The following is a 10,394-nucleotide window of genomic DNA, read 5'->3' on the forward strand; positions in this document are numbered from 1 at the left end:
GATATTTTACTATATTTTACTGATAAAAGTTAAAACATTAACTGGAGGAATAAATGATGTAAATTTCTTGGCAATCAAACCAGAATCATATATGACTTCTTTGGTTTCATACTAGGATCGTACTAAGAAATCAATTATGGACAGTATGAAATAACATATAAACCTTGTATGAAATCAAAGAAACATCAACCAGGGAGGTGCGCAATCACCTACTGGTAAACAAATTCATGAGAATAGCAAAATTTCTAGGACTAAGATGTAACGGTCAACATGGTAGAGCAATTTATATGAAAGTTGATTCGAAGCCTCTTTATGACTATAAACTAAATTTTTCTATAATTATTGTTGGCAGTAAAGTAGTGAGTACCATAAAAAAAACTTTAATTGTATCGCAACTTCATAAAATAAAATTGAAGAGAACAACTTAACTACTAGCCTTTCTCAAGTACAAAAATAATTTTAGAATAATTTCTAATGTATTAAAACACCATAATTCTATCGCGTTTAAAATATTAGTCAATGTTGCTCTTGTCATGAATAATCGGAAAAACTTTTTGGTGAAGTTACATCACGCGTCAATTCAAATGGTAGTAATTAAAGTATCAAAATGGAGACTAATCGTTTGACATTTTCTTAAAAATTCAACAAATTTGTTGCCAAACTAAGCAAAATAAATTCTACTTTCATCTGAAAAGTAGCACTTGCATTTTTGGCTACCATTTCCACATCAAGCGGATGAGGCTCGCCTCAAGTTGGAAGAAGCTTTACACAGTTTCAAACTCCGTTACCTCATTTTCATCGTTTCCAGCTTTTCTCTTAGTCGATTTGCTAAATTTCACAACTGCACAAATACTTATCAATCACTGTTTCAGGTACATCTGTTACAGGAAGTACTTATCACAATTTGCATTCTTTTGAAAAACTTTGCGAAAACGTGGTTTCTTAGGTTTTTTCAAAAAAATGTTGCTTTCTTAAAAATGTTGTTTGTTTACGTCGTCTCCAATTTTTTTGATCATCAAGATTTAAAAATGCAACGCATTTTAAGCTCTAACAAACAAACTAATTCTGTTGTGTTCAGAATAACTCAATTGAAAGCAATTTTCAGCAAATTTCCTCTTCAAATGACAATTTCTTTCTTTCAAGCCAAAAAATAAAAAACAAAGCACATTCATAAAACTAATTGCTGGTAATTGATTCTCTAAAAACGCTGAAAAATTTTATTAATAAAACTGAACATTGAAGGGCACTGGTTTTCATGAACAATTTTTCTTCTTTATTGTTGAAAGCAATTCCAACTGAAATGCTATTACTATGGTCTTCAAGAGTTTTCTGTTTATTTTGATCCACAGAGAGAAACCAAATTCTCCCTATTTGTTACTATAAAACTCAGGAACTACAAAATCAAGACCTCTCACTCGATTCATGTTTCAAGTATTTTTCTGATTAATTATGTTAAATTCTAGCCTTCTTTTTTAGCTCCACCTCATGAAAAATTAATTTCTTCTAAGAATACTATTTTTTTTTACTTATTTGACGAAATCGCTTAAATCGAGAGAAAAAAACATCTTTTTTTATAATTCACATATTACGCATCATTGCTTTTTTGTACTTCGTTTTTAACATTTACTCTACGAAAGTGCACAATTTTGTGACAATAATTTAGAAGGTAGCTTAGCTTTATTGAAAAGTACAGGTATTTACTGTAATAAAATCAAAAATTTTGTTATTCTATCCTAAGAGCAGTATATTTGTTCAATTGTTATATCTCTACTTTTTCCATCCCGATTGATTTAACCTCGCATAACTTAACCCCTTATCATATAAGAGTTCACTCCTCTATAAATTCATCCCGTCAATTATCAGTCCATATTAAGGCATGTTTTATGATAATTAAGCCGATAACTTGGCGTGGCCATGGCCCGCGAAGCATGGCCGAGTGATTATTTTGTTAATCCAATAGTCATAATGTTATGAAAGATTAAAATCGTTGTGAAATGATAGAGGGGCTAAATGTAATGGGGCTAAATGATAGAGTGTGAATCAATTGGGGAAACTTTTGTTTGGAATAAAATGTGGAGCAAATTTACCAGATTGCTTTCAAAAGAGTAATTATTTAGCCCCCTATCATTTCACTGAATTTGCTCCACGTTATATTTCAAAAAAGTTTTTAATGCAATGTCAAATAATTTAAAGCTAGTGTTCAAAAAAGATCCAACTCTGATTGTTGACAATCTAACAATTAGCTCAATAACAGCTTTCTGACCCACGTTTTTGATACTTGTTTGAACTCCGTGACTGAGATGAGTTATACCGTTTTATAGTGTTTTATTTCGACAACTCTCATGTCTTGTAGATCTGGTACAAAAATTTTCGACAACAACTTATTTCGACAACTCTTCGTAGATCTGGTACAAAAATTTTCAGAATAATCAATTTTCGGTTAATTTAGGAGGATTTTTCATTCTTTATATTGTTTTCCATCAAAGTTAAACTAGTAGTAAGAAACCTATACACCTGAACTCACTTTTTGGCTCTTTTTACCCAAACATGTTCGATCATGCGCGCGGATGGAAAATTCTTGGCAATTATCACCTGATATGTTAGGATTGTTGCCTGAATATGTAATAGACTTACCTTAACTCCATTACTTTAAGTAGACAGGTTCCTTCTTTGTTTATAAGGAGTAATTACAGAAGCTGGTAAACTGCAGAAAAAACTGTTTTTACGCACGGTAAGGGAGCAATTGACTATTGGGGTATCGTGCAATGGGGGTAATGGAGTGGAAATCCCATAAAGATTATAGGGTATAGCTTTTGCATGAGAGTAATAGGTTTTAGCGGTTACATGTAGAGACGCTACTTGGTAAATTCCAGAAGTTGAAAATTACATTCCACTTATTGCATGGAGATAATAGGGTATAGTTTTACCTTGCGGATAAAACACGTAGAACTGATTTTCTGCAAGCAAATAAAAGAGCAAAGATTTGAATCAGGATAGAAGGAAACAGAATTGCATGTGGCTAATAAGGTAAACAAAGTTTGCCATGGGGATAAAAGGGTGTAGATTGCAGCCTTTGCAATTAAGTAATGGGGTGAAGATTTGATTGGGTTTAATAGGGTAAAACATTGCATACTATTTAGCCGAACAAAATTGCCGTTGGGATAGTAAGATATAGGTTTGACTGTCGGCAAGATAAGGATAAGATTTGAAAAAAGATATTAGGATTCAGATTTGCATAGGGATAAAAAGATATAGAATTGTCTTGTTTAGAATGTGGTATAGCTTTGAATAACTATGATATAATATATACAGGAAATAATTTTGAATATCTGCACGCTCGTAACATGGTGAAGATTAGTACCAAAATTGCTTGGTTTAGTAATTTATGGAGACAAAAGGGGTATAGGTTCCAATATCTGCACACAAGTAAAAGATAGGAAGTGATGATTTGAATCTTGATAAAAGCTTGTAGTATCAAACAATAATTATAGAGTAAATTTTGCCAGGCAGATAGTATTGTATATAATGAATTATATGCAATTGGGGGGGGGACAAAAAGGTTGAAGATTTGAATCTGAATACTAGGGTATAGTACTGAGTGGAGGTAAAAGGTGGGTTTTATTAAGATACTGTTGTATAGAATTCAATAATAGCAAGCATGAAATTTGAGTAAACATTTGAGTCGGTAAGGTAGAGTACGGTTTTGCATGGGAGATAATAGGGCATAGTTTTGTCATTAGAGTAATAAACCGGTGCCATATAATGTTTTAAAGCAAAAGTTTAAACATTGGTGAACACTAAGTAAATCTTGATATGTATTAGTTTTGGTGATATGAAGTACGAAAGAGTCATCAAAGGTCACCTGTACATCATTATTTTCCTCTCAATGTACAAGTCCTAAAGAAGATTTTCTTAAGTAAAAGTTGATCGTTTAGTAAAAACTAACACAAAACTACTTAAGAAAACATCAATTTTGCTCGCATAACATATTAATGAGTCATCAAAGATCAATTTTACAACATTTTTTTCCTCCTAATGTACAAGTTCTAGAGAAAAATTTCTTCAGGAAAAGTTGTTCCATAAGTAAAAACTAACACAAAACTTCTTTAAAAACATCAATTTTGATCACATAACATATATATGAGTCATCAAAGGTCAGTTGTACAGCATTTTTTCCCATTTAATGTACAAGTCCTCGAGGAAAAATTCTTAAGGAAAAGTTGCTCCATTAGTTAAAACAAACACAAAAATACATTAAAAAATATCAATTTTGCTCACATAACATATGTATGAGTCATCAAAGGTCAATTGTACATCATTTTTTTCCTCTTAATGTACAAGTCCTAGAGGAAAAATTCTTAAGGAAAAGTTGTTCCATTAGTGAAAACTAACACAAAAAAACTTTAAAAACATCAATTTTGCTCACATAACATATGTATGAGTCATCAAAGGTCAATTGTACATCATTTTTTCCCTCTTAATGTACAAGTCCTAAAGAAAAATTTCTTAAGGAAAAGTGGTTCCATTAGTGAAAACTAACACAAAACTACTTTAAAAAACATCACTTTTGCTCATATAACATATGTATGAGTCATTAAAGGTCGATTGTACATCATTTTTTTCCTCTTAATGTACAAGTCCTAGAGAAAAATTTCTTAAGGAAAAGTTGTTCATTAGTGAAAGCTAACACAAATATACTTTAAAAACATCAATTTTGCTCACATAACATATATATGAGTCATCAAAGGTCAATTGTACATCATTTTTTTTCCTCTTAATGTACAAGTCCTAGAGAAAAAATTCTTAAGGAAAAGTTGTTCATTAGTGAAAGCTAACACAAATATACTTTAAAAACATCAATTTTGCTCACATAACATATGTATGAGTCATCAAAGGTCAATTGTACATCATTTTTTTTCCTCTTAATGTACAAGTCCTAGAGGAAAAATTCTTAAGAAAAGGTTGTTCCATTAGTGAAAAATAACACAAAAGTACTTTAAAAAACATCACTTTTGCTCATATAACATATGTATGAGTCATTAAAGGTCGATTGTACATCATTTTTTTCTCTTAATGTACAAGTCCTAGAGAAAAATTTTTTAAGGAAAAGTTGTTCCATTACTGAAAACTGACACAAAACTACTTTAAAAAACATCAATTTTGCTCACATAACATATGTATGAGTCATCAAAGGTCAATTGTACATCATTTTTTTCCTCTTAATGTGCAAGTCCTAGAAAAAAAATTTCTTAAGGAAAAGTTGTTCCATTGGTGAAAACTAACACAAATAAACTTTAAAAAACATCAATTTTGCTCACATAACACATGTATGAGTCATCAAAGGTCAATTGTACATCATTTTTTTCCTCTTAATGTACAAGTCCTAGAGAAAAATTTTCTTAGGGAAAAGTTGTTCAATTAGTGAAAAATAACACAAAACTGCTTTAAAAAACAACATTTTGGCTCACATAACATAAATATGAGTCATCAAAGGTCAATTGTACATCATTTTTTTCCTATTAATGTACAAGTCCTAGAGAAAAATTTCTTATGGAGAAGTTGTTCCATTAGTGAAAACTAACACAAATAAACTTTAAAAAACATCAATTTTGCTCACATAACATATGTATGAGTCATCAAAGGTCAATTGTACATCATTTTTTTTCCCTTTTAATGTACAAATCCTCAAGGAAAAATTCTTAAGGAAAAGTTGTTCATTAGTGAAAACTAACATAAAACTACTTTAAAAAACATCAATTTTGCTCACATAACATACGTATGGGTCATCAAAGGTTAATTGTACATCGTTTTTTTCCCTTTTAATGTACAAGTCCTAGAGGAAAAATTCTTAAGAAAAGGTTGTTCCATTAGTGAAAACTAACACAAAACTACTTTAAAAAACACCACTTTTGCTCATATAACATATGTATGAGTCATTAAAGGTTGATTGTATATCATTTTTTTTCCTCTTAATGTACAAGTCCTAGAGGAAAAATTCTTAAGAAAAGTTTGTTCCATTAGTGAAAAATAACACAAAAGTACTTTAAAAAACATCACTTTTGCTCATATAACATATGTATGAGTCATTAAAGGTCGATTGTACATCATTTTTTTCCTCTTAATGTACAAGTCCTAGAGAAAAATTTTTTAAGGAAAAGTTGTTCCATTAGTGAAAACTGACACAAAACTACTTTAAAAAACATCAATTTTGCTCACATAACATATGTATGAGTCATCAAAGGTCAATTGTACATCATTTTTTTCCTCTTAATGTGCAAGTCCTAGAAAAAAAATTTCTTAAGGAAAAGTTGTTCCATTGGTGAAAACTAACACAAATAAACTTTAAAAAACATCAATTTTGCTCACATAACACATGTATGAGTCATCAAAGGTCAATTGTACATCATTTTTTTCCTCTTAATGTACAAGTCCTAGAGAAAAATTTTCTTAGGGAAAAGTTGTTCAATTAGTGAAAAATAACACAAAACTGCTTTAAAAAACAACATTTTGGCTCACATAACATAAATATGAGTCATCAAAGGTCAATTGTACATCATTTTTTTCCTATTAATGTACAAGTCCTAGAGAAAAATTTCTTATGGAGAAGTTGTTCCATTAGTGAAATCTAACACAAATAAACTTTAAAAAACATCAATTTTGCTCACATAACATATGTATGAGTCATCAAAGGTCAATTGTACATCATTTTTTTTCCCTTTTAATGTACAAATCCTCAAGGAAAAATTCTTAAGGAAAAGTTGTTCATTAGTGAAAACTAACATAAAACTACTTTAAAAAACATCAATTTTGCTCAGATAACATATGTATGAGTCATCAAAGGTTAATTGTACATCGTTTTTTTCCCTTTTAATGTACAAGTCCTAGAGGAAAAATTCTTAAGAAAAGGTTGTTCCATTAGTGAAAACTAACACAAAACTACTTTAAAAAACACCACTTTTGCTCATATAACATATGTATGAGTCATTAAAGGTCGATTGTATATCAATTTTTTCCTCTTAATGTACAATTCCTAGAGAAAAAGTTCTAAAGGAGAAGTTGTTCCATTAGTGAAAACTAACACAAATATACTTTAAAAAACTTTTTTCCTTTTTAATGTACAAGTCCTCAGGGAAAAATTCTTAAGGAAAAGTTGTTCCATTAGTGAAAACTAACATAAAACTACTTTAAAAAACATCAATTTTGCTCACATAACATATGTATGAGTCATCAAAGGTCAATTGTACATCGTTTTTTCCCTTTTAATGTACAAGTCCTCAAGGAAAAATTCTAAAGGAAAGGTTGTTCCATTAGTGAAAACTAACACAAAACTACTTTAAAAAACACCACTTTTGCTCACATAGCAAATATATGAGTCATCGAGGGTCACCTGTATATCAATTTTTTCCTCTTAATGTACAATTCCTAGAGAAAAAATTCTAAAGGAGAAGTTGTTCCATTAGTGAAAACTAACACAAATATACTTTAAAAAACTTAAATAAAGCTCACATAAAGTATATATGAGTCAGCACAGGTCATTTGCACATCAACTTTTCCTCTTAATGTACAAGTCCTAGAGAAAAAAATTCTTAGGAAAATGTTGTTTAATTAGTGAAAGTTAGCTCAAAACTACTTTAAAAAACATCAATTTTGCTCTTATAACGTATATACGAGTCACCAAAGGTTAATTGTACATTAATTTTTCCTCTTAATGTACAAGTGATAGAGAAAATCGTCTTAGGAAAATGTTGTTTAATTAGTGAAAGTTAACACAAAACTACTTTTAAAAAACTTAAATAAAGCTCACATAAAGTATATATGAGTCAGCACAGGTCATTTGTACATTATTTTTCCCCTCTTAATGTAGAAGTCATAGAGAAAAAATTTCTTAAAAAAAGTTGTTCAATTAGTGAGAAGTAACACAGAACTACTTTAGGCAAACCTAAATACTGATCACATAAATTAAATATGAGTCATCAAAGTTCATATGTACATAAATTTCTCCTCTTAATGTACAAGCCATAGAGGAAAATTTCTTAATTAAAAGTTGTTTAATTAGTGAAAGTTAACACAAAACCATTTTAAAAAACTCAAGTGAAGCTCAGATAAAGTATCCATGAGTAGCACAGGTCATTTGTACATTTTTTGTTTTCTCTTAGTGTAAAAGTCATAGAGAAAAATTTCGATAGCAAAAGTGGTTTAAATAGTGAAAAGTAACAGAGAACTACTTTAGGAAAACCTAAATACTGCACACATAAAGTATATATGAGTCATCAAAGGTCATATGTACATCATTTTTTCCCTCTCAATGTACAAGTCATAGAGAAAAATTATTTGAGGAAAACTTGTTCTATTAATGAAAACAAACGCAAAACTGCTTTGAAAAATGTCAATTGCGCACACGTAAAGAATATATATGAATCATAAAAGGTTCTTTTTTCCTCTTAACGTACAAGTCATTGAGAAAAATTTCTTGGGGAAAACTTACTGCTCAGTTAGTGAAAATTAATACAAAAATGTTATAAAAAAATCAATTTGTCTAACATAGTTGATATATGAGTCATCAAATGCAACTTGCACATCTTTTTTTCCTCTTAATGTTCAATTCATAGAGAAAAATTTCAACAATTTCAAAAAGAGTCAAAAAAGTTCATTTGTACCTCATTTTTTCTCCTAATTTACAAATCTAGCGGAAAATTTGTTTGCTTGAGGTTGTTTCCTTAGTGAAAACTACCAATAAAATATTTAAATTTTTAGTTTCATCCATACAAAATTTCTATGAGTTCCAAAAGGTCATTTTTTAAATTTTTTTTCGTTTTAAATTACAAGTTCCAGAGAGAAATTTGTTTCCTAGCTAAAACTAAAACAATACTTGAAAAAGCATCAATTTTGTTTACATTAAGTATAAATGAGTCATCAATGTTTGCTTGTGCATCGCCCCCTCCTAAAAATACAAGACCAGAACAAAAAATCCTCACGTGAAAGTTGTTTCATGTGTCATCATGTGTCGTCTAAATTAATGTGAGAGTCATCATAAGTACATCGTTTTGCACTTAGCTTACTAGTTACAGTGAAAATTTCTTTCTATGAAGTTGTTTTGTATCTGAATGATAACACAAAGAACATAAAATTGTATCAATTTTGCTCATAAAAGGTAAATATGAGTGTATGTGAAATAAAGTGTTAAATGTACATCATTTCTTTTACTTAGGGAACAAGTCCTGGAGAAAAGTACAAGTAAAAAAACGTTCATTTCTGAAAATTAACGCAAGATTATTTTAAAATGTATTAGTTTGTGTCATTAAAAATATAAAATGAGTCATAAAAGTTTTATTGTACATCATTTTTTTCCCTCTTAATGTAAAAGTCGCAGTGAAAAGTTCATAAAATAAAAAACTCTTTCATTGGTGAAAATTAACAAAAAAACACTTGACTTTGCATTAGTTCTTTCCATAAAACGTATGTACGAGTCAGCTAACGTCAATGTTCATTTTACTCCACTTGAGGTACAAGTATTGGGGGAAAGTTCCTTCATTAAAAGCTTTTTCGTAAGTTAAAACTCATTCAAGACTTCTTAAATTTTTACGCAAACTAAAATGAGACTCATTTTTCCCTTCATAAAATACGAGACTTTGAGCGAAGCCTTCAGAGACTCATTTTTTCAAGAAAATCTCAATCAATCAGCAAAAACTAACGGAAAAATTCTCAGAAGAGTATCAGTTTTGTTCACGAAAATGTAAATGAGTCATTAAAAGTCAATTTTAAATCATTTTTCACCCTCTTAAAGTACCCAGAGATTAGATATTTAGAAAAAAACTTGTAACTTGTTTCATTAGTGAAAACTAACATGCAAAAAATTTGAAATGTATTACTGTCGGTAATGTAAATTATATATGCGTCATCAGTATGTGTAATTGAACGTCATTTTTAATCGGCTCAATATACATGTCCCGGAGAAATAATTCCTAAATAAAAGTTGATTCATGCGGAAAAATTATTTAAAATTGTTTCAAAATGTATGAAGCTCGGTCACATAAACTATAAATGAGTCATTACTAGTAAACAATAAATCATTTCATTATCTTTCAATGTACAAGCAGTAGAGTGAAACTTAATCAATGAAAGTTAGTATTCTGAAAAGAAAAAAATATTCAAAGGAACATCTATTTTATGCACTTACATTACATATAATTCATCCGGGCTCAGACGTACACAATCTCAGATCACATAATGTACAATAGTACAGCAATTTTTTGAAAAGTTTTTTACTAGAAAGTTGTTTTGAATGTAAATTCTTCAATGGAAACTTAAAAAATTTCATTTTTGTGCTCATTGTCGAGAAAGAAATGTTCGATTGTTTATAGTTTCCCATCTCTCAAGGTACAAGTGTTATACCA

General features: G+C 29.7%; 1 protein-coding gene across 1 annotated transcript in view; it reads right to left on the reverse strand.

Annotated features, from left to right (window-relative positions):
* Positions 1-10,394, reverse strand: part of LOC142336287 (uncharacterized) — a 279,116-nt gene that overhangs the window by 20,919 nt on the left and 247,803 nt on the right. The window lies entirely within an intron of this gene.

The sequence above is a fragment of the Convolutriloba macropyga genome, chromosome 3, assembly GCF_964194025.1.
Source record: "Convolutriloba macropyga chromosome 3, txConMacr16.3, whole genome shotgun sequence".
NCBI lineage: Eukaryota > Metazoa > Xenacoelomorpha > Acoela > Convolutidae > Convolutriloba > Convolutriloba macropyga.